This window comes from Eptesicus fuscus, chromosome 3, assembly GCF_027574615.1.
Source record: "Eptesicus fuscus isolate TK198812 chromosome 3, DD_ASM_mEF_20220401, whole genome shotgun sequence".
NCBI lineage: Eukaryota > Metazoa > Chordata > Mammalia > Chiroptera > Vespertilionidae > Eptesicus > Eptesicus fuscus.
The window spans coordinates 27,733,370-27,759,289 of record NC_072475.1 but is presented as its reverse complement, the minus strand read 5'-3'; positions in this window follow the sequence as shown (position 1 = coordinate 27,759,289).

The window sequence follows — 25,920 nt, the reverse complement described above, 5'->3', positions numbered from 1 at the left end:
TCTCTAAAGTATTTTTGGCTCTCTTGTCAAATATTAGTTGGCAATAAATATTTATTGAATTAAACTACCTACACATCTATGGCATAAAATATTACAGATCAATTAAATATTTTAAAATATATTTTTATTAATTTCGGAGAGGAAGGAAGAGGGAGATAGAAACATCAATGATGAGAGAGAATCATTAATTGTCTGCCTCCTGCACAATCCCCATTGGGGATCGAGCCTGCAACCTGGGCATGTGCCCTGGACCAGAATCAAACCTGGCACTCTTTAGTCTGCAGGTCAACCCTTTATCCACTGAGTCAAACCAGCTAGTGATTAAATATTTTATTATAAAGATGACTTTATTTTAAATAATAAAAGATGCATCATATAATGGTTTATAGAAAGCATAATGATATGTACAATATCATTGTTTTAATGTAAAATTAGTACATGTGACAATGAGATTTTCAAAACAACATGCAAAAACCAAAAAAGCTGTATAAGGGTTGGCAAATTCTGGATACCATTAACCTGACCATATGTTTTGTGTTGGTAATATATTCTAAAAAAAAAGATAAAAGTTTATTGCTATCTATTGAAGACATCCCCAAAACAAAGAATAGACACCTTGTTATACTCACTGAATTTAAAAACCTCTACCCTGAATAAAAACATTTTTTAATGTCCAAAGCTGTTTATATACTACTAGAGGCCCAGTGGACAAAATCTGTACACTCGGAGTGGGGGGGTCCCTCAGCCGGCCTGCACCCTCTCACAGTCCAAGAGCCCTCAGGTCATCCTTAGTGCTGCCACGGAAGCTGGAGAGGCTCCTGCCACCTTTGCTGCGCTCACCAGCTGTGAAACCTGCTTCTGGCTGAGTAGTGCTCCCCCTGTGGGAGTGCACTGACCACCAGGGGGCAGCTCCTGCATTGAGCGTCTGCCCTCTGGTGATCAGTGTGTTTCATAGCGACTGGTCGTTCCACCTTTCGGTCGATTTGCATATTAGCCTTTTATTATATAGGACTAGAGGCCCGGTGCACGAAATCCGTGCACGGGGGTGTGTGTCCCTCAGCCCAGCCTGCACCCTCTCCAATCTGGGACCACTAGAGGGATGTCTGACTGCCCATTAAGGCCCAAACCCACCGGGAATGGGCCTAAACAGGCAGTCGGACATCCCTCTCACAATCCAGGACTGCTGGCTCGCAACTGCTCACCTGCCTGCCTTCCTGATTGCCCCTAACCAGTTCTGCCTGCCAGCCTGATAACCCCTAACCACTCCCCTACCAGCCTGATTGATGCCTAACTGCTCCCCTGCCAGCCTGATTTCCCCTAACTGCCCTCCCCTGCCGGCCTGGTCACCCTTAACTGCCCTCCCCTGCAGGCCTGGTCCCCCCAAACTGCCCTCCCCTGCCAACCTGGTCACCCTTAACTGCCCTCCCCTGCCAGCCTCATCACCCCTAACTGCTCTCCCCTGCTGATCTAGTCCCACCCCCCAACTGCCCTCCCCTGCCGGCCTGGTCACCCCTAACTGCCCTCCCCTGCAGGCCTGGTCCCCCCAAACTGCCCTCCCCTGCCAACCTGGTCACCCTTAACTGCCCTCCCCTGCCAGCCTCATCACCCCTAACTGCTCTCCGTTGCTGATATAGTCCCCCCCCAACTGCCCTCCCCTGCAGGCCCGGTCCCCCTCAACTGCCCTCCCCTGCAGGCCTAGTCACCCCTCACTGCCCTCCCCTGAAGGCCTGGTGCCCCCAAACTGCCCTCCCCTGCAGGCCTGGTCCCCCCCAACTGCTCTCTCTTGCAGGCCTAGGTCCCCCCCAACTACCCTTCCCTGCAGGCCTGGTCGCCCCCAACTTTCCTCCTCTGCAGTCCTGGTCACCCCTAACTGCCCTCCCCTGAAGGCTTGCTCTTTCCCAACTGCCCTCCCTTGAAAGCCTGGTCCCCCCCAACTGCCCTTCGCTGCAGGCCCAGTCACCCCCAACTTCCCTCTCCTGAAGGCCTGGTTCCTCCCAACTGCCCTCCCCTGCTGGCTATCTTGTGGCAGCCATCTTGTGTCCACATGGGGGCAGCCATCTTTGACCACACTAGGGAAGCCATATTGTGTGTTGGAATGACAGTCAATTTGCATATTACTCTTTTATTAGATAGGATAGAGGCCTGGTGCACAGGTGGGGGCCAGTTGGTATGCCCTGAAGGGTGTCCCTGATCAGGGTGGGGCTTCCCTTGGGGCATGGGTTGGCCTGGGCGAGGGGCCTGTGGTGGTCTGCAGGCCAGCCATGCCCCATGGTGACCCAAGCATAGACCAGGGCCGGCTGGAAGAAGGTATCTGGGATTTATTTATCTTCTATAATTGAAACTTTGTAGCCTTGAGCCGAGGCCTGGGCCCGTCAGGAAGCTTGGCTTCCTCCATTGCTGGGGGCAACCCAAGCCTCCTGCTCGCTCCAGCTCTGAAGCACCCGCCATCTTAGTTCAGTTAATTTGCATACTCACTCTGATTGGCTGGTGGGTGTAGCAGTTTGCATGTTTCTCTTTTATTAGTGTAGATTAGAGGCCCAGTGCGTGAAATCAAGAGAGACTCAGACCCGCCCTGTGTGAGCTGCAGGACCCCAGACCCGCCCTGCAGGAGCCCTGGGACCCCAGACCCTCCCTGTGTTAGCCACAGGCCCCACCTCCTCCATGCAAGAGCTGCTCCATGCACCTCTTGGTGACCAGTTGTTTGGTCATTCTGCCATTACAGCATCATGACCACTGGCCTTTTATGATATAGATATCAAGAATGCATTTGTATTATTCCTTAAGAAACTACAATAGATGGATCAGAGCCTGTTAAAAATAACTATATTAATAGGAATAAAGTTCACCTGGAGCTTCTTCTCATATTTTCAGCAAATAAAATAGCTTTATTCTATTTCTAGATCATCTGGTACTTTCAAAGGTCAATATTTTTATGAGTAACAGGATATCACTACATGCAGTCTCTTGGAAGCACAAGATGAATTAGAAAAGAATAACAATTTTAAATTTTATTCATGTAATAAGGAAAAGTAGTCTCATGTGAGCACATTATATTCCTATGTCAAGCCTACCTCAAAGGTGTATGTGTTAAAACAAGAAAAGGTAGATACTGTCCTTGCAGTGTTTCCTAATTCTGTCTCACTTCATCTCCTCTCCCACCTCCCTTTTTTCATTACGCTGACAGCAATCAATGCCTCAATATCTCCAAAAAGAGATATATTATAAGAAAAAAAGAGAAAAGTGGCCTATTATATCTGAACTATAATTCAGGTTATAGGACCTTAGCCTTTGTTTGGGAGTCTGAACACCATTAGCTTTACCCATGGTCACTGAAATATTGCCATACAGATCTGGACCTTACTTGCTTTTGACATCAAGAATGCATTTTGTATTTTCCCCCATGTCTAGTATCTGAACACTAGATCATATCCTTAATTATTAGATATTAACTGGGTGACAGTTCCAAGTAGAATGGTTTTTAGGTACAAATTAAACACCTTGTTAAATATATAATGAAATGTAGTAAAATAGAAATGGTAGAGAATTGGATGCTGGAAGACAAAAAAAAAAAAAAAATATTAAACAAAATAAATTTGACTTTAATTCACCCGAAATAAAAGTGAATTCAGAATAATTCCCTCATGATGGTTAAAAACACACAATCCACACAGTGTTATCATCTTCTCACATGGTGTAATTTTCTTTCAACTCTTCTTTATATTAGGACATTTGTTTCTTTGCTCTTCCCTCACACATATTAATTCCCATTTCCTCCATCATAATATTTAGTACCATAGTATATCTTATTGTACTATGATAATACTATGATTACTTATTGTGGTAGAAGAAATAATACCCCTCCCATAAAAAAAAAGATAACCATGCCCTACTCTCTGAAAACTGTTGTATTAAGGTTGAATGCTGTTGTAATTAAGGTTACGAATCAATTGACTAAAATAAGGAGATCATCCTAGATTATTTTTGTGGGACAGATGTAATCACACGATCCTTTAAGAAAGTGAACAAGGGAGGCAAACCAGAAGGCTTTTTGAGCTTCTACAGGTTTCAAATGAAGCTCAGCTCGGCTGACATTGATTTAGCCCAAGACAAATTTGAAACTCTAATCTTTATCACTTCAAGATACTATTATTGTGTTGTTTTAAGCCACTACATTTTTGGCAATTTTTACAGCAGCAGCAGCAAAAAAATAAAACAAATTAAATAAACCAATTGAGAAACTGCCTCTATTAAGATGGACTGGATTAGGTAACTGGCAATTTTGCTATTTTAAAAAGTAGACTTTTTGCCACACTTTATTCTAAATAAACTTCCCATGTATCTAACCCTGGAGAGTTATTATTTACTAGAGACCTGGTGCACGAAAATTCGTGCACTCAGGGGGGACCCTCAGCCCGGCCTGCACCCTCTCGCAGTCTGGGACCCCTCAGGCCTAAGCTGGCAGTCAGACATCATCCCTCTGGAAGCCTGGGAGCCCTCAGTGGATGTCCAACTATGGACATCCTTAGTGCTGCCGAGGAGGCGGGAGAGTATCCTGCCACCACTGCTGCACTCGCAGCCGTCAGCCCTGCTTGTGGCTGAGCAGAGCTCCCCCTGTGGGAGCACACTGACCACCAAGGGGCAGCTCTTGCATTGAGCGTCTGCCCCCTGGTGGTCAGTGCGTGTCATAGTGACCGCTCCTTCCTGGTTGTTCCACCATTAGGGTCAATTTACATATTGCTCTTTTATTATATAGGACTAGCTTTCCCGTTGCAGGAAAAATCCTGCAATAGGATGTCCTGCTGCACTCTACCCCGCCTCCATTCCTCCCTTGTCCCCCACCTCACCTTCTCCTCCAGCCCTCCCGCGTTTCCCTTCGCCCCCGGCCCCGCCTCCGCTCCGCCCTTGTCGCCCACCCTGCCTTCTCCTCCAGCCCGCCCGCGTTTCCCTTTGCTCCGCCATTGTCGCCCTCCCTGCCTTCTCCTCCAGCCCGCCCGCGTTTCCCTTTGCTCCGCCATTGTCGCCCACCCTGCCTTCTCCTCCAGCCCGCCCGCGTTTCCGTTCGCCCCCGGCCCCGCCTCCGCCCCACCCTTGTCACCCGCCCCGCCTTCTCCTCCAGCCCACCTGCTTTTCCGTTCGCCCCCAGCCCTGACTTCGCTCCTCCCTTCTCCTCCCCTCCCCCGCTTTCGACGCTGTCTTGATATGCAAATTAGCCGCCATCTTTGTTGGGGTAATTTGCATACTCGTCCTGATTGGCTGGTGGGCGTGGCTTGGCTGGTGGGCGTGGCTTAGGTGTAGCGAAGGTGCAGTCAATTTGCATATTTGTCTATTATTAGATTAGATTATTATATAGGATTACTACTTCATCAAGCAGCCTCAAATAAATATGTTTCTCCTGAGATAGATCTATTATCACTTATTGAAATGTTTGTTATTATTATCTAAGAAACTGTTAAGAGAAAACTTGAGTTTTGCAGCATTTATTATTTGTCAGATTTCAATTCAAATATCAGCAGGCAAAACTATTAAATGATCTCAATATAAGACTAAGATTGGCTTATATTTATTCTCCACCATAGTGCTAATGAAAGAGTTAGAAAGGTCTATTTTCTCAATTCATCTGGTCATCTTTTATACTTCTGTAAATAACTGTATGTATGAGTTAATTTAATAAATAGTTTAAAGCAATAACAAATTAAAATGCAATCAGCAATTTTATGTGTAGTAATAATTTATACCAAGTTTTCTATGCAATGTGGCCAATGTTAAAATGCATACGAAAACAAAACAAATACAATATGCAAACTGTATAGAGAAAATGGCAAATTTTAACAGAAAAAAAAAAAACTGCTAGAAAGTAGCAAATAAACCAATCATGACTTTGGAAAACTCAATAAACTCTAATGACCTGGACATATCATTTGATGCTTACGTATGAATATTTTAGTAGCAACTTAATAGACTCTCAGCACTTTTAATAAAAAGATTTGCTGTATGTTTGTTTTAATTGGTTGTGAAGATATACTTGGAGCAGAAAATTTATATTTTTATAACCAAAGAGCTTTATACATTTCATACATTGCTAAATATTTGGACAAATCAGCAGACTTTTTATGTATTAATTATGTGCCTGAATTGCTCTGTCATCTTATTTCTAAAGGAAAGGAACTTTCTGTTTTTTAGAATTTGTTACATTAAAGTTAATAACGGTACTGATAAATGTCTACTCATCTTTTATTTTATTTTAATGTTTGTCTACTTTTCTTTTAAAGTGAACCACCACTAATAAAATGAATGACAGAAAAAAATAGGAAATAGAAAAGAATGAATACATTTTCCCATTATGCGGATTGAAATTGTTATTGCTGCAATATTTTCAATAGTATGAATAGAAGATAAATGTGTGTGTGTGTGTGTGTGTGTGTTTTCCTTAAAAATGGAAAGTTTGATGGTTTATAGTCCAGTGATGGGCAACCTTTTGAGCTTGGTGTGTCAAACTTCGCCAAAATACTGAGCATAACTTGGGTAGTGTGTCACTTTGAGGAAAAAACTAACTCCAAGACTATAGTTGCAAATGTTTCATTCTCGGCATGCGGCCGTGTGTTATCAGAAATGGCTACGTGTGTCAGTGCTGACACGCGTGTCATAGGTTTGCCATCACTGGTTTATACTGTATTCAAAATTACATCTATAGTATGTGACACTTATGCTTTGGGTCACTATAGCAAATGTGAAATAAGTCAAATGCTTCTGAACTGTCATAAAATGCAAACAATTTTGCATGAGTTAGTAAGCTCATTCAGATTTTTAGTGAACTACTGTTCTTCAACTTCACAAAAATTCTTCAATGTATCATTGCAGTTAAATTCAAACCCATTGGAATAGAATCCCTTTCCTACTTCATCAAAATCCCTATCCCAAAGTTTCCCATGTCTTCAGATTTTGGGGGGTAGAGGTTAAATTGTCTTATTAATGAATCAAGTATAATGCTTACAGTTGTATAATGAAAAACTGGTCCCAAATCTTTTATTAAATGGAAAGCTATGTATCTTAATCTTTAAAAATGACTTGTGGGAACTTAGTTACAGAATGAGGATAGAAATTTTAGGGTTGAGGGCTTTTCCCATATTCAGACTTAATTAATGCAACTAGGAAAATATTTGGCCTTATTCATTCATGTAGGTTATTTGACTGTTTTCTTATCTATTAAAGTATAACATTCTTTAAAAATAATTAATAGTTTTATAAATAAAAAAGATCAATTACTAGATAGAGGCAGGAGAGAAAAATCCCAGTTTCAGATTTGAGGTAAAAAAAAAAAAAAATGATTGAAGATAAAGTCTGGTAAAAAAAATATTTTTCCTTCTGACCTTTGCATCATTTGTGATCAATGCTCTTTGCTAAGCCGAGTTAAATTTGTTTCTCACTTTGCATTTTATGTGTAAACATTAACGGCTGATACCCAGGCTAATTCACATGAGAGTATTTAACCTAGTCACAACTAATGCAATAACATTTCAGTACAAATAAAATACTCTCCAACTGCATTTTTAAAATAACAGAAAAACTGCAATTACATGATAAACACATACATATCATCAAATACTTTTGATAACAGTATAGATACTCTATAAAATATTGTACACATCTGTAACTAGAAAGGACAATGAATCTGCAATAATTTTAAATCTTAAAGAATAGCATTCTAGGCATTAAAAAAAAAAAAGAATTAAACCTAGGAAGAAACTATATGCATACATGTTTTAAAAGTAAATTTTCTGTTATCCTTCCATTATTTTATGTTTGTTTTTAGAAAATCATATAAAGGTTCAGTTTTCTGTACATTTTCTTGGACACTAATATTTTGTCTTTTTGATAAAGGCCATCCTAACATGTGTAAGGTGGTGTCTTACTGAATTTTTGACTTGCATTTCCCTGATGACTAGTAATGTTAAATGCCTCTTCATGTACCTATACATCATGATGTCTATAGTTAACAATATATTGTGCACTTCATTTTTTATTACTGACACCATTTCAGTGTCCTCAATTTCCCCAACCCATTGCCCACCTCCACCCAGCCATTGCCATCCCTCCCCTGGCCTTCGCCACTCTGTCTGTTTCCATGGGCTATATAAATATGTTCTTCACTGACTCTCTTCACCTCCTTTTATCCATTCCCCCTGCCACCTCCGCTCTGACCTCTCTCAGTCTGTTCTCTGTATCCATGCCTCTAGTTCTATTTTGTTCCTCAGTGATATATGTATTACCCTGATTATGGTGAGAGTATCATAGGTGTATGCGTACATCCAAAATCACAAAATTATATATAATAGAAATGTGCAGGTTTTTATATATCAACTATACCTTAATCAAGCTGCTGTAAAAAGAGAGAGAGTATTGAATAGTTCAGAAAAAATGAACCATGGATATAACATGGAAGTCTAAGATTATGGATAGGTTTCTAACTTAAACAAGTTAGAAGTCACATTTTCATTGAAAACTATGGAATTTAAAATTCCATTAAATATTTTAAAATATAATTTCCTTGCTATCTGCTGTATACATTTCCATTTTAGCTTGCTTTTGTATTCTTTCTCTACTTAAGAAATACATAGACAAAAAATGTCAGTTAATTAATGAATCTACAGAATTTGTTCTATTTATTCTAATCTATATATATAAAAGCCTAAGTGACCATTACGACCGAACGACCGGTTGACCAGTTGCTATGACGTGCACTGACCAACGGGGGAAGACGCTCAATACAGGAGCTGCTCCTTGGTGGTCAGTGCGCTCTCATAGCCAACCTCCTGTGGCCCCTCCCCTCATCGGCCTCAATTGGGGGGGCCTGTCAGCAAGGGGTGGGACCGCAGGAGGTTGGCTTGCTGGTCCCCTTGATGGCCCTGATCGGGGGGGGGGCGGCTGATAAACCTCCTGATCAAAATGCTAAATAATGAAATCATTCAAAGGACGGTGAATATTGACATCCTAATCAAGTTCGTTCATATCTCAATATACCTATACCGTTAGTGTAATTATTATTTTTAAATAGCCATTTAAATTGTTCATTTGTTTATTGCCTTCAAACATTCTTCACCTCTCTCTCTCTCTCTCTCTCTCTCTCTTTCTCTCTCTCTCTCCCTCTTCTTTTTCTCTCTTTCAAGCTTATTCCTAGGGATGGAAACCTTTGGGAAGAAGTATTACTGAACATGTCATGTTTGCCTATTTGTCTTTGTAACGAACCAATAAAAATAATGCCTCTGTTTTGATTAAAATCAATTGTCAAGTCAAGTCTAACACTATGAAATAAGCTAAAACAGATCAATCAGCAATTCTGGCTCAATGTAAAATATTAGAGGCTTGGTGCATGAATTTGTGCACGGGTGGGGTGCCTCAGCCTGGACAGTGATCAAAGCCTATCTGGGGGCTGGCCAGCCAAGGGGAGGGACCCCAGGAGGTTGATCAGCTGGCGGAGAGAGAGAGAGAAAGAGAGAGAGAGAGAGAGAGAGAGAGAGAGAGAGAGAGAGAGAGAGAGAGAGAGGTGAAGAATGTTTGAAGGCAATAAACAAAATGAACAATTTAAATGGCTATTTAAAAATAATAATTACACTAACGGTATAGGTATATTGAGATATGAACGAACTTGATTAGGATGTCAATATTCACCGTCCTTTGAATGATTTCATTATTTAGCATTTTGATCTCTAGATGACAATATCTCTTTTTTTCTAGATTTACACCTATCTTCTTTGAATTGTTAAACACAAAAATATATGACATAAAATATACTATTTTAATGTAGTCTTTGAGTTTTGGCAAATGCACATAGTTGTGACCACCACAACCAAAATATAAGATATCATTACCCTCAGTAATTCCCAGTGTCTCTTTGTAGATGCCCCAGCCCTGGCAACTACCAATCTGTTTTAGGGCCTTCTTCTTTTGCCTGTTCCAGAATGTCATAAAAATAGATGACAGATGAGTGCTTTGAAACTCAACATGATAAACTGACTTAACTCTATGATATAGGTCTATCTGTAGTTACCTAAGTTTAATGTTCTTCCTATTTTTCCATGTTGCAGATGTTTCTTAAAAAATGTGTTTATGTCTAGTTTTTTTCTATATTTATATTCTCAGTGCCTAGAAATATTCCATGCCTGTAGTAGGTGCTACATGTTTTAATTCTACCATGCATACTTACTCATTATTCAATCTGACCCCCAAAACAAAGATTTATGTAATTCTGTATTCACAAAATTAACTTATTTAAAATAAGTTAAAATGAAAGAGGAAAACCTACAACAGATATCTTACTTTGTGCAGAACAAGGAAATTGCCTACATGATGTGATTAATGTCAGTACTATTTCCTTCATCCCTAAATCATCTGTTCACATCTCTATTCTATGAATGGACATTTATTTCTTTGTTTCAATATATCCCTTTAGACTTATTAAAATAAAAATATGTTCTAGAGGAGAATGAATCATAAAATTTAGGTTGCACTAGTTGGTTTTATTGGATCCAGTAGGAAAAAAGCAAGGACAGAGTTAAAGTATTATTAGTTTTGGGGATTAGTTATTGAAACATGAATACATTTTAAAAAATACATAATATGTAAATGCAACTTTGTAGCCTTTTTAATGTTAAAATGCCAAGGGTTTTTTTATTTGTTTGTTTGTGTTTTGTTTTTTGTTTTGTGTGTGTGTGTGTGTGTGTGTGTGTGTGTTCACTACATAACAATGTCTTAGTCAACAATGGGCCATATATACAACCATGAACCCTTAGGACCATAATGGAGCTGAATTTCCTGTAAAAAATGAAACCATATATAGTTCAGGAGAAATTTTTTTTCTCTGACAGGAGCAACATTTGTGGGGCTTAGCAATATATTCCCTCTCACTCACAGCATCTCATTTTGGGTACACAGATGTTATCCCAATCAGTCGGCCACTGACCTGTTACAACGCAGAAAAACTTACCCCCCAGCACTACATATTCAGAGGGTGCTACAGCCCTTCCAGATCTAGCTTGATGGTCTTCAGAGTACATTGTGGTAAATTTTTGTTGATGACATAAGATCCTGTAAGAAGACACAGGTCCACAGGAACTACCTTAACAAGTATTAAATGCCCCTGTCACTTGAGTAAAACTTTTCTGTGGTAGTGTGAAGGTAACCTGTCCCTGCACTTTGGAAATATTTTCAGGTTGTAATGATGTAAATCAGAAATAAATTTTCTTTTTTTCCCCTCAATTCAATGTCAGAGAGAGAGTCCATTGTGCCAGATAGGGTCAATGGAACCAAAAACAAGTTTCCGAAATAAAAATATTGAGTCATCATTTCTACATCCTCTCCATACTAAACATTCTCTTCTTGAATAAATGCAACATTTTAATTCTGACCACTGCTTCAACAAGCAATAGACCAAAAAAAAAAAATGTCATGACAATCTCCTTAATTCTTTTATCTCTCCATCTTGATTTCTTACTCCTACTGATCTGCCTTTTATACCTCCACACAGTCATTAATATGGTTCTCTATGCCTTACCCAGCCAGTTTCTCCTTGATATTTCCAATCAACCCAATCCACTCCCCTGTTCATGGAGCAGCATTGACAGCTTCAGTGTTCTATTTCTGGCTCTGTCATAAGGAAGCAGGAGGAGGGCTGGTGAGACAGTGTTGATAAAGTCCATAATGATACACAGCAATGTCCTGGGATTCACATTCAATCACCACTCACCACTGACTCATCCATAGCAACTTCCTGTCCTATAAGCTCTGTCCATGATAAGTGCCCTATGAAGGTGTACCATTTAAAAATAATATTTTATAACATATTTTTCCTATACCTTTTCTATGTTTAGATATGTTTAGCTATACAAATACCATTCTGTTACAATTGCCTATAGTATTCAGTAGAGTAATATGCTATACAGATGAGTAGCTTAGGAGCAATAGGATATACCATATAGCCTAGGTGTATAGTAGGCTATACCATGCAGGTTAGTGTAAGTACACTCCATGATATTGGCAAAGTGATGAAATTGCCTAGTGATGCATTTCTTAGATGTATCCCCATTGTTAAGTGACATGTGACTGTTTATCTATCTTTTTAGAAACAAAAATCGGTCCTCAGAAATGATGTTTCTGTGTACTTTAAAAGGGGAACACTGGAAAATGTGTTTCAGTAATCAATCGTTTTTATTTTTGTGTTCATTATTTTGCATATAAATACTTAGACTGGCCATTTATAGTGTTGTTGTTTTTTATTGATTTTAGAGAGAGAAAGGGAGAGGAAGAGAGAGAGATAGAAATGAATTGGGTGGTTTTTCCTGAGCAGGATGCAAGGGTGATTTCTCTCCCGGGTTCTTGTCCAGCTGAGTTTGAAGAATGAAGTCATGTACAAAAGGTGGTAGATAAAAAGTGTGGAAATTTATTGAAAGCAAGTACAGACTCCACATGGGGAGGGGTTCCCAAGGGGGTAGCCCCAATAAGCTCCTTTTTCCTAAGGTTTATAAAGGCTGCAATTCTTTGTCTCTTGATGCTCCCTTCTTATTAGTCACTCTTTTGCAGAATATCAACTTCAAAGCCCAAACCCCACGTAGTGTCCCCTTTTTTTCTCTCCCCTCAGTGGTAGAATTCTCTGTCTCCTGTGAAAATCTGTTTTCCTCTTTCTCCCATTTGTCAGCATTTCTCTATTCCCTGTGAAAGCTTGTTTCCTCCTTCTCCCCATACCCTGTGGCTTTTCCTTATCTTCTGTGACTGGATGTCTTTCTCTCCCCTTATCCTGTGGCACCTCTTTTTTTCTTTTTTTCTCTGTGAATGTATGCCTTTTGGCAGCTCCAAGCCCTCATCTAGGCAGTCCTCTCCAATGGACCCCATAATTCCTAAAACTCCCTAAACCTGCCTATTTTACCGCTAAAACTCCTTTCAGAAACATCAATGATGAGGGAATCATCAATAGGCTGTCTCCTGCACATCCCCTACTGGGGTTCAAGCCTGCAACCCAAGCATGTGTCCTGACCAGGAATGGAACTGTGACCTGCTGGTTCATGGGTAGACGCCAAACACTGAGCAACACTGGCCAGGCTTATAGGTTTTTAAGACCTTGATCTAGTACAATTTTTAATAAATTCGAATTATTTTCCCCTCTATTTAAAATATCCATATTCATAGAAAAAAAACTACTTACAAAATAGATTTTTAAAAATATGTCTGACAAAAATATGCCTTTCTCTTTTGATCTTCTAAATAAAGCAGCTTTGCCACATTCTTCTGTCATATAACGGGATGAAGTAGTGTATTGTTAATCATTTTCATGCACTGTAGTTATTAACATTCTTTAATTATCCTGTTAATCAGTGTAAATGTCACCTGTTACCATATTTATATACTGCATCTATGTCATCCATTAATCTAATTGATTATGAATCCAGTTATTTATTGATTCATAAAATAAGCACATACAGTTCATATACCTCTATAAAATTCACTGAATTAAAATTTTGCATCTGAGCTATTTTTGTCTTTCTTTCACTTTCCCACTTGCAAGTAAAACAATTCCAGATTTTGATGTTCTTATTACTTATTTTGCTAGTTATCATTTTTAAAAGTGTAATAGTCTTTTACCTTGGAAGGTAGGTAAAATAGGAAACAACCATAAACAAAACAAAGTTCTGCCTTCATGGAACTTACTTTTTAGTGGAGGCAGACAACAAACCAAGTCTTATATTGTATGTTAGAAGGTAATAATTGATATGGGTAAATATAGAGGATGCTAAGGAGGAAAACAATATAAGCAATTTGAATAAGAAGGTCAGCATCCCTAGCCAGTTTGGCTCAGTGGATAGAGTGTCAGCCTGTGGAACCAGGAGTCCTGGGTTCAAGTCAAGACAAGGGTCAAGGGCACATACCTCAGTTGCAGGCTCCTCCCAGGCCCAAGTCCTGGTCAGAGCGCATGCAGGAGTCAACCAATCGATGTGTCTCTCTCAGATTGATGTTTCTGTCTGTCTTTTACTCTATCTCTAAAAATCAATGGAAAAACATCTTGGGGTGAGCATAAATAAATAAATAAATAAAAGAAGGTCAGCAAAGATCTCATTAAGAAATAGAATTGGGTCCATAGACTGCTGTTAACCTTTTTTGTGTTTTGGAGAATCTACTTTTTTCTCAGTTTCCCAATATTTTTGAACTCCCCTCTATGGTTTTTACTGAGCAGAGTCTCTTATGTATCTTTTTAGAATATTAAAAAGAATATATAGAGACTTGACTCAACTGCTTGTTTTCAACCTAGTAAAAATCTATAAGTAAAAGAATTATAATCCTATTAACCAGTTTAAACTAAAGGAGAAGAAAATATGGGAAGAAAACATACAGTAATATTTCAATAAATAATTTTAATTTAAAAGATTGTTACTTTCGAGGAGTTAATAAATTCAATGTAAAGGTAAGGCATGTCTATATAAAGTGACAATTACCATTCAATTGTAGAGATTGTGTGGGTTTTAATATGTCATTTTATATGGTAACTGATAGACCAACAAAAATAGCAAATTATCCTGATTCATATAATTTTTATTTCAAGCCAAGAAGAAGAAATAAGGTAATTTTTCATCTTTGGAGTCCTTCAAAGATTCAATTTTAAAATTGTCTTTGCAAACAACTGTTCAATCCAATAAATTAGACAGACCACTTTAGTAATTTGAACTTCAGCTTCTTCAATATTAACATGGATAAACCTACATTCCCATATTTTGCCTGGTACTGAAAGAAAAGTAATTTACAAAGTCATACTTTATTTTTTAGAATACACTCTATCTTTCTGAATACCTTTTAAATTTTGTTCAAATTTACAAAACTTGCACTTTTATTACTTATAAAATAATATAGTGACTATAGTTTCACATAATTTCATCTAGCTTTCTTATATTCAAATAAACAGATGTCTTAACTATGAGAGTTGATTATCTATTTTCTCCCTAAATTCATCTAGAGAGCATTTTTATTTTTGAGAGATTTAGGAAAGACTTAAATATATATTGACTCTATTTTTATAATAACTTTTTTCGGTTACCTATAAACCTTAGATTTGTATGAAACCACATTATATAATTTTCACAGTTACTTTGTCAAAAAGAGACACAATAATTAGAATTTTTTATTTCCAGAATTTAAACAAAACATGAATATTTATTGTTTAAATTGTATTCAAATAGTCTCTTTTTTAAAATATTAAAAGCACATATTTGAAAAGCATATAGTCATACATCAGTAGTGAGTGACTAGAACTCTAAAATTTCTTCCCAAATATTCTTCAGCTGTATAAACAAGGCAGTCATCAATTGTATTTGCTCTTTTGGGGAAAGGGCAATATATGAGTCCTAGAAATAATCTTTAGGATTTTTGTCTTCCTATATCTTACTGAGTATGCAAGACTACAAGGCCCTGACAGGTCTTTGCCCATGCCATTTCTCAGGGTTTTGTTTGCAATAAGCATCCCTGAGAGATGAGGTATTATGAAACAAAAAGTAGGTTTGCTTACTGCTTGATGTGAGAGCAGTATATCCCTCAATGTCAGTGTTCCTCAATTGTGACAAAACTCACTGTGCATGCAGCATGAATGCTGCATCATGGGCTGCTGGGCCACTTCATGTTGCCCCCATGAAGCTTAGAAGCAATAAAACTGACACACATGTGCTGATGAATATGTGATGGTCAAGCTGCTTGCTGTGCTATGAGTTATAAAATCCTTTGTTTCTGACTCAGCAGTCTCTTAACTTCTGCCGGCATGTGCAACAGTTAAGGTTCACTTATAAAGCTGCATGTAAGGTATAATCAAATTTCAGATCCAACAATGAGAAAGGTATACATTACAGAAAACAACCAAACTATTAGAAAACAATTAAATAGAATATGTGGTCCCTTTCCAAGATCCACTGATATATCTCTATTCACAAATATATGTAGACTAAGAAGGGTGAAGGAGGAAGAGAGAGAAACTGCCCCAAATCCTGTAAAACAGAGAAATGTATCTCCTTAATTTATAGTAATTCCACAGGTAGTTTATTATCCAGATAAAGTTTTATCACGTTTTTATTTTTAGTTATGTAAAAGTAACTCATAGCTTTATAAATCTGTTTTGTTGGTATTATTATTATTATTTTGTAACTAGAGGCCCAGTGCATGATTAAATCATGCACGTGTAGGGTCCCCTAGGGCTAACCTGCCATCCAGGCCATATCCACTGCCCCGTAAAGCCTAGCAATGCTCTGCTGACACTGCTAGCAGCCTGCTCCCCGCTTTTGATGGCAGGGGGTCCGCTGGTGCCGGAGCGGACACACAGCTCCCTGCTTTCGATCGCGGGGGAGCTGGGTGCCTGTCTGCTGGTGCACCAGGCCTTTCCGAAGCCTCCGGCACAGTGGAGGCTTAGGAAAGGCCTGGTGCCGGAGTGGACAGGCACCCAGCTCCCCCGCTTTTGATGGTCCGCGGCGGGACGTGGGCTCGCTGCCCCAGAGGCCTCTTCTGTGCCACAGCTCAGCTTCCCGCCAGCCCAATCGGCCACCCCGGCCACCCCGAGTCCTGCCCCCCCGCGCCTCCTGGCCAATCGTGGGCATAGCAAAGGTACGGTCAATTTGCATATTTGTCTATTATTAGGTAGGATTACCTTTGTAAAAAGCAGTCTTTGGAACTATGACCCTCTAATAACTTACATGGTCAATCAAATATAAATTTTCACAGTGTCCTACTTAGTAGTCAGAAAATAATTTGAAGTCAAGTTCTTTACTCCAAAATAATTATAAAGAAATGTTGCCAAAATAAATTGAACTATTCACTTTGGCCTGCTGTTTGAGATATTTAAGATTAAATAGCTTGTTAGCTAAGAAGGGAAAATTAAATTTATTTTTACAAAAGGTATTTGGAGCACTTAATTTTTTCTTAATCTCTTCTCCTTTAACCATTTTCTTTTGAAGATGCACTGAGCTACTTTAATTGGGAAAAGGCCCATAGAGGCAGCTTGCTTTAAATTCCAGCTTTTCTCTCTCAGCTAAATTGATTTTTGGTAGTTATAACTAGAGCTCATAATATTAGTCACTATGGACTCTCTAACTTTTTTCAGTCATTATGGTATTTTCTGTTTCCATAATCATGATAAATATAGCAAAACTCACTTTTAATACTTTACTAGGGAAAAAGGGATCTGTTACAAAATAGGAGAGAATAAACTAGAGGGAATAAAAATAAATTAACAAGGATGTTGCCCGACGGCTGTAATAGCATGGTAATAAGAGCATATATTAAAACTACAACTTATATTTTCAGTAAACCAAAACATCAACTCTCAAATGGTAAAACCCTAACAAGAGGAAATCTTCTAGCAAAGATATTTATGTTTTTAAAGCCTGATACTATAGCTAGAGGGCAATTGAGTAAAAAAAAATCAACTACAGAAGAAGGTGTTCTTGCTCGATAGAGATAATCTTCTGGACAGTGTGTGGCCAGGACATTCTAATACATGAATTTTAAGAGGCCTATGAAATCATACTCTACCTGTCACTTAGGACTTAGCTTGTTTTATTGAAGTTTTCTCAGTTAAATGATGTATAACAGACAAATAAATTCTGATATAAAAGACTAGGCCATTAATGGTAAGTAGCATAAATAACAGTGATGTTTGTGAGTTGAGGACCAAAACCATTTAAAAAATGACCCAGATGCTGAAACCGGTTTGGCTCAGTGGATAGAGCGTCGGCCTGCGGACTCAAGGGTCCCAGGTTCGATTCCGGTCAAGGGCATGTACCTTGGTTGCCGGCACATCCACAGTAGGGGGTGTGCAAGAGGCAGCTGATCGATGTTTCTCTCTCATCGATGTTTCTGACTCTCTATCCCTCTCTCTTCCTCTCTGTAAAAAATCAATAAAATATATTTTAAAAAAAATGACCCAGATCTTCTGGAATTCCAGTTATAGTGGAAGGTTTACAGGTTGGTATTTTAATACCAGAGGCAAAAATGCCCCAGAAAAAAACATTGTTGTTAGATTAATTAGAGTATGGAAAAAAGCATGGTAGGGATTTGCATGTTTATTTATTTTATATATTTTTAAATATATTTTTATTGATTTCAGAGAGGAAGGGAGAGGGATAGAGAGATAAAAAGATCAATGATGAGAATCATCAGATCAGCTGTCTTCTGCATGCCCCACAGGATTGAGCTGGCAATCCTCCAGGACCTGGAATCCAATGGTGACTTCCTGGTTCTGAGGCCTATGCTCAACCAATGAGCCACACCACCTGGGTAGATTTTGCACGTTCAGATAGATAGCTGGGGAGAAGTGAGACCAGGGAGAGAAATGGTAGGGTTTTTAGTAGGTAAAAGGTAGGTATGCTGAGAAGGAAGTTGTGAAAATAATTGCAGAACATTTTTTGGAATCTCATTTTTAACCACCTAATATTTTCTTAACTTTAAGGTTAGCTTATCACACTTTTTTTGTGGATTTCTAATAAGATTTGAAAGCAGAGGTAACTTTGTAGAGTGCCTTCATATTTGAGACAGATAGTATTTGTAAAATTTGAGCAAAACTCAAGATATGCCTAAAGCATTACAGACGCAGCGGCTATGATCTGCATAGTAAAAAGGTAAAGTGTTTAAGTCTACTTTTGCACGCCGAATGCTTTCTGCGATTACCACATCAGTTCGGATACAAGGATGATATATTGTGCTGGTATTTTTAGCCCTTAATATTTTTGAGAACATGTATTTACCATTAGACTTTTTGACTCCATGATGGCACTGATTTTATTACTTAGAGTGTTCAATAAATATTTGTTAAATTAATATTGATTGATGGATCTACATACAACGAAGAAGTATACTAGGGAACCACCATGAGAGATGAGTGCAGACCCAGAGAGTGAAGATCTGGCTTCTGGCCACACCTCTCCCAGATAGCCACCAGGGCTCGCATGTGGAAGGCTAAGTTCTCCATGAAACTTTTTTTCTTTATGTGACAGTGGGTCGTCATATTTGCATATTTTATGTTCTTTGTCAAATTGTGTTAATTTCCATCACTTGATTCATTTTGCACATTAGTTCTTTCAACTAATTCTTGTCAGGTGTTTAGGAATAGATTTTTATGACATTTGGTAAAGTTGTATGTGGACAGTATACTATCAGTTGTTAACTTAAGAATATCAATTCTGAAGCCAACTTGCCTGGGTTCAAAAGTCTTTTCTGTTATTTGCTAAGTATGTAAATGTGCATATCAAAATAGCAGCTACCACATAAGTTTACATTGAAAATTTATATGTGTTAATAAATATAAAGTACTTGGGAGTTTATAAACTCCATTAAAAAGTTGTCATTATTCAGTATTTTTTAGGAGGTTATATTGGCTGAAATCCAGGACAAAAAATGTCAGTACCTTAGATTTATCGCACTATGCTATTAAGCATTTTTGTTAGTAGCTGCCTTTATGTCCACTTAATCTAAGCATATCTGATATAAAACAAAAAAGGAACCAAATAATCATGAATGTAGTTTTACACCTGCTGCTTAGAAATGTCTCATGCACTTGATAACTCTATGGAAGTTGAAGCTTTCCATGTCTGGGAGAAAAGAACCCCTCCTATTACCAAAGTGTGGTAGCTAACTGATGACTTCTTCTAAACTTCATGATCATGTCTTGATGATATATAAGTGCTAGCCACATCAACATTTCTCTCCTTACATGACTAGTAGTCATATGGTCTCCAATATACCAGTTGAATAAACAAAAATGAGTCTTGATACATGATAATCTTCTAATCATTGTAAATCCCACTATTTTTCAAACAATTTTTTTTTTCAGAACAATCAGATTAACAGTTCTTGGTATCCAGTTCATGAATTTGTATTGTAATTCCTCCTTCAGCCTAACCAAGCATCTAGCTCCCTAATTAGTTACATAACATTACCCCTCCAAGTATTTATCTTTGTTGTGGGGTCTTTTGGTTTGATCATCAAATGGTGACTTCCAAACTGTTCTCATAAAATTAACCTTTAATGTTTATAATAGACTGAATCATTTCCCCCCAAAGATGTTCATATCCTAATCCCCAGAACAGTAAATGTTACCTTTCATGGCAAAGGAAACTTTGCAGTTGGGATTAAGATAAGAATTTTGAGATGAGAAAATTATCCAGGTCTTTTCATGTAATCATAAGGGTCCTTATAAGAGACAGAGGGAGATCAGAGAGAAAACAAAGGTGATGTGATAATGGAAGCAGAGATTGAAGTAATATAGCTAGGAACCAAGGAATGAATGTTGCCTACACATTCAGTAGAGTACTTGCTTTTAAATCATTTTTAATTTTATGAATATTTGCAGCCATGAGAATCAAAGTGGCAAGGAACCATCTTTGATAAAATTTTGATTCTAGCCCAGTAAGACCCCAAGAAAAGAATAAAGTTATGTTGTTTTAAGTCACTAAATTTGCAGCAATTTGTTACATCAACAATTGAAAATGAAAACAATATTTTTCTTCCTACATATTTATTTTAGGTGGGCACATGGGATAATTGTAAGGGGAATAAATATGAAGTGTCTAAAATGTTTGTGAGTCTACACTTGCCATATATCAAAACTCATGGATATTAGTAAGGGTTTGCAAATGTAGATTCTAATTCTTAATGAAGTTTCTTCCTAATATATAAGTGATGTTTATAATGAGTTTCCACAGTCTGTAGACCTGTAGTTCCACATTCTGTGTTACCTTATGGAGACAAGCTAGCACAAGATCCTGTTGCTTTCAAATGCCTCTACAGAGGCACGGATCAAAGTTGTTAATATAGAGCCTGCTTGTGCTGGATGACTCAAAATCTTTCAAAGGAACACAGTATGAACTGTAGTAGCTCAGTATCCCCCAGGCATTTGTATAGCAAAGATTTCTAGAGGAACTAAAAGTGCCATTGCTATGTGCAAGTTATAAATAACTTAAAAGATACCATGCACTCAGTTTATGTAGGGATCCTTTTCAATTCTTCAGAGTGAACATCAGAAATAGAAGCATTTATCTATCTTGAAAAGTATGTATCAACTGTGTGATGGATAATGTGAAATTTAGGAATTGAGGTGTAGAAACACATATTTTTGAGAGAAATAAGTAATTGTAATGTTTGGAGAAGGAATTTATTAAATATTGATAAGTAAATGGATATCCTCATACACAGAATATGGGGATTCTCTCTATAGCACAGAAGGACACACATATTTTTATTTATAACTTTTATGGAGAGAGAATCTCCTTCAGTGTAGAATTTCTTAATAAATAATACAGTTACAAATCTGAAACTGAATTAAAAATAATTTTTAATTTTATGAAGGAGCTGCTACTGTAGGATATATCAGTTTTCAGTTTAAACAGAAAATATATCATGACTAGGGCCATTTAGAAAGAATTAATAGCATTTATCAAAAAATAAAAGTACTGAACATAGCTGTATACACTTATTCCAGTCATGCATTTTACATGCCTTTACAACAAAATATGATTTTCTTCTTCACTTCTCCTAAAGTATAATTTTCTGGTAAGCAGTATCATAAGTTAGGAGAAGGTTGGATTTTAAATGAATAAATAAACCATTATGTGAATGGGACAGAAAGAGGAAGGTGTAGGAGAAAAACCTCTAATCCCACAGAAGACCTAAATTCTAGGTTTGAGCCACTCCCAAAAGCACCATCTCATCTTGGGTCAGCCAATTTGCTTGTATAGAGGCTACTATTTTCCACTCTCAAGTGTACTTAGTAATACCTACCTTGGATTGAAAGAGATATCAATTCATGTATATGGAAACATCTTTTTAAATTTTAAGTACCATGTGCATTTTCAAAATTAAAAAAAAATCCATTTGATCTCAACCAGAATGATTATCCTAGGCAATACTTAGAAAGGGTGACTAACTTTAGCACTTTGCTTCTCAGCCAGTATTTTTCCTGCAAAACTTATTTCTTGTCAATGGAAACACAGGTGTGAGAGGTAGCTTTACTATCCATATCAATCTCCAAATATATATAAAATCACACAAATATAAAATTATGTACTTAGAATGTATATTAATTTTCTATAGCTTTTGTGACAAATTGTTTCAAATTTACCACCTTAAAAATACCCATTTATTTCCTCAGCTTCCCTGGGTCAGTGTCCTGGAACAGTGAAGCTGGTTTTTCTCTGCTCTCTGAAGTTCACAGCCCTCTTCCAAGCTCATGTGAATATTGGCAGGATGCATTTTCTTGCCATTGTAGAACGGAGGCCCTCAGCACCTGAGGTCTTTGCATAGGCAGGTCATGAAATGGTCCTTTGCTTTCTTCAAGATGACCGGGAGGATGTTTCTGATGCCTCACCCTGTTTTAACGACTCCACTCAATTAAGGCAGGCCCACTGAGCATTATCCCTCTTTTGATTGACTCCAAGTCAACTGACTTGGGACCTTAATTTCATTTGCACAATGACTTCAACCTTGCTGTACTGTATAATCTAATCATGGGATAAGCATCCGTCATATTTGCAGATCCCGCCTACATTTGAGGGGATTGGATTATACAGGCCATGGACACCAAGTCAGGAATCTCAGGAGCCACCTTAGAATTCTGGCTACCACAATATGCAAATGGAGCAAAACTTCCAGCAATGTTGCCTGATTTTTTTCTGCAACCACTTCTTAGCCCTGTTCCATTTTCAACCAGATTGTCATTCTGATGTTCCTTTTCCCAACAACATAGAGTTGCCATGGCTACCACTGTATTTTAACCTTCTTTCAAGTCAGCATTTCTTAACCTTACTTTCCCACCCTAAGGGGCCTTAAGAAACATTCATTGTTGTTGTTTTCTAATCACTCTACATGAAATTTTAATGCCACAGATAATACTTACATGTCCATATGTGCACTGTATGTGCACTGTGCTTTATACGTAAGAATTAGACATTTCTTTAATTATTCCTTAAGAACTAACTTTTGCTCCCTTAGTGCACTATCACTTCTGTTGAGAATACATGCCCTAAGTAAAGGCACTTGATTATATACTTGTTCTTCATCTCTGAATACAGCACCAATCGCTAGGCCAATGTGGCTTGGTGGTTGAACATCGACCTGTGAGCCAGATATCACAGTTTGATTCTGGGTTGGGGCACATGCCCAAGTTACAGGCTCAATCCTCAATAGGGGGGTATGCAAGAGACAGCCAATTGATGATTCTCTCTCATGATTGATGTTTCTATCTTCCTCTCCCTCTCCCTTTCTCTCTGAAATGAATAAAAATATATTTTTAAAAAATCGAGCACCAATAATAATTTAATACTGCATAATTCTTAGAAATGGATGAATGTGTGCATCCATATAAAGCAAACCCTTAACTTATTTACAGGCTGAGTATAGAATTTGAGAAACCTGTCCTATTCTTTTAATACCATTTCTTTCTCTTTGTTACCCAAACTTGAGTTATTTCTCTTATGGCTAGTACCTATACTCGGGAATGTTAGAGGCAAGAGGTAAAACTTGGAATAGTCAAGTTTTCTGGGTGTTAACAATCTAACACATGGCAGTATAGGATGTAGCAACATCAGTGGACAATAATTTGTCATATATTTCAATTATTCATAGTCTTTCTCCCAGGGTATGGATAATAACTGTCTTCTTTATGTGAAACACTTATTAAAAACTAGAGGCCCGGTGCACGAAATTCGTGCACTGGGGGGGTGAGGGGATGTGCCCCTCAGCCCAATCTGCACCCTCTTCAATCTGGGACCCCTCAGCGGATGTCCAACTTCCAGCAGTTGGACATCCCTCTCACAATCCGGAACCACTGGCTCCTAACCACTCACCTGCCTGCCTGCCTGATTGTCCCTAACCCCACTGCCTGCCTGCCTGCTCGCCCCTACCTTGATCTCCTGCCAGCCTGATTGCCCCTACCTTGCACTCCCCTATCAGCCTGATCACCCCAAACTGCCTGTGCCTTGGCCCCCCGTCTGGCCTCCCTCTGGAGGCACCACCCCCATAACCCCAATGCTGCTGCCACTGCAGTTGGTTATGGCTGCCTGAGCCTTGGCCTTTGTAGCCACTGCGGCTTTGTCTGGAAAGATGTCCGGAAGACAACCACTCTAATTAGCATATTACCCTTTTATTAGTATAGATTTGGGGACCATTACAACCACGCAGAACTTGAAGAAAACACATGGCCCTGGTCAGTTTGGCTTAATGGAGAGAGCATCGGCCTGTGGACTGAAGAGTCCAGGTTTGATTCTGATCAGGGGCACACATGCCTGGGTTTCGGGCTCAATCCCCAGTAGGGGGCCTGGGGCGGCAGCTGATCAGTGATTCTTTTTTTTTTTTTTAATATATTTTATTGATTTTTCACAGAGAGGAAGGGAGAGGGATAGAGAGCTAGAAACATCGATGAGAGAGAAACATCGACCAGCTGCTTCCTGCACACCCCCCACCGGGATATGTGCCAGCAACCAATGTACATGCCCTTAACCGGAATCGAACCTGGGACCTTCCAGTCCGCAGACCGACGCTCTATCCACTGAGCCAAACCGGTTTCAGTTGATCAGTGATTCTTATCATTGATGTTTCTATCTCTCTCTCCCTCTCCCTTTCTGAAATTTTAAAAATATATATTTTTTTAAAGAAAACACATCATCTTCACTTTGGGCTTTGTCATCTTACAATATCCTTTGTGCAGTGTTTTAACTTCCCTCAACTTTCCTTTACCCACCTTTAAAGTGCAATCTATTTTGGGGAAGATGATCAGGAAAGTGATTCCAATGGGTAGAAGTTTTTTTTGGAGGGGATGGGTCATGAAGATATTTAAAAATTGAGCATGGTGATGGTTGTACCACTCTGAATTTACTTTAAAAAACCAGTTCATTGTACACTTTAGGTGACATGTACAGTATATGGGTTATATCTCAACAAAGCTGTTCTTTTATTTCTTTTTAAATAAAGACCAGTCTTATAATCAGTTGCAGATGTTTTCAGAGGCCCCTCAAGATTTGCTCACCATGTCCCAAATCACGGCTGTGATTCCCAGTTGCCTCCACTCCTGGTGGATCTGGATGGTGTGGTTTGCAAAGGAGAAGGTGGCAAGAGGCTTATGGAATTTCGGCAACCCCATTCCCCCGGTCTCCTCATAGGGCACCAGGGCCATTCCCACTGGGCCAGCTCTGCTCCCTTTAACCTGTTGGGCAAAAGAATCCTGCGTGCTCTGGCCAGAAAGTGCATTCTTTCTTAGGTGGCCCGGATGCTTTTTTTAAGGTCATTTTATGGATTCAAAAGAATAAACAGAGATGTGGAAAGCTTTTGTCAAAATCCTTTCACATGGTTCTTCCAATCTCATGGGAAATGAGATGTGGCTCTGAATTCATCCCAAAGTGTGTCTTTGGGCAAAAGCACTCAGAACGGTACAACTCCTGCAGAATGCCCCACACACTTTGCTGTCAGGACTCAGGGGGGCTTGAGGGTGAGCGAGGCGGCAGTGCCAGCACAGGACCTGGGAGAAGGTAGCGCTTTCTACACTGCCCAGGCCACGTGGACTACAGCAGTACCTGCCCAGGTGGGCAGGGTGTTTCTGCTGTTTTGTTTTGGTCTGGCCTCCACCCCGTCAGCCACGGACCTGTGCCTGCACTGCGACTGAATGGTTTGATGGCCCTACTTTTTGGTGGACAGTGGATGCACTCCCAGAGACTGGCAGTTAGACTCTGGTGGCTTCTGAGTCCCTTGCGGGGAGAGCCCGGCCCTAGGTCAAGAACAGACTCAGGCGTCCTCGGCCAGGAGGCCTCCTTGGGCTAGGGGCCGCCACAGTTTGAAGGCTGGCCATGACCCCAATCCTGGCAGGGGTCTCCTCTGGGGTGCTGGCAGGCCTGGTCTAGGGCTGAGGGCGGTTTAGAGGCT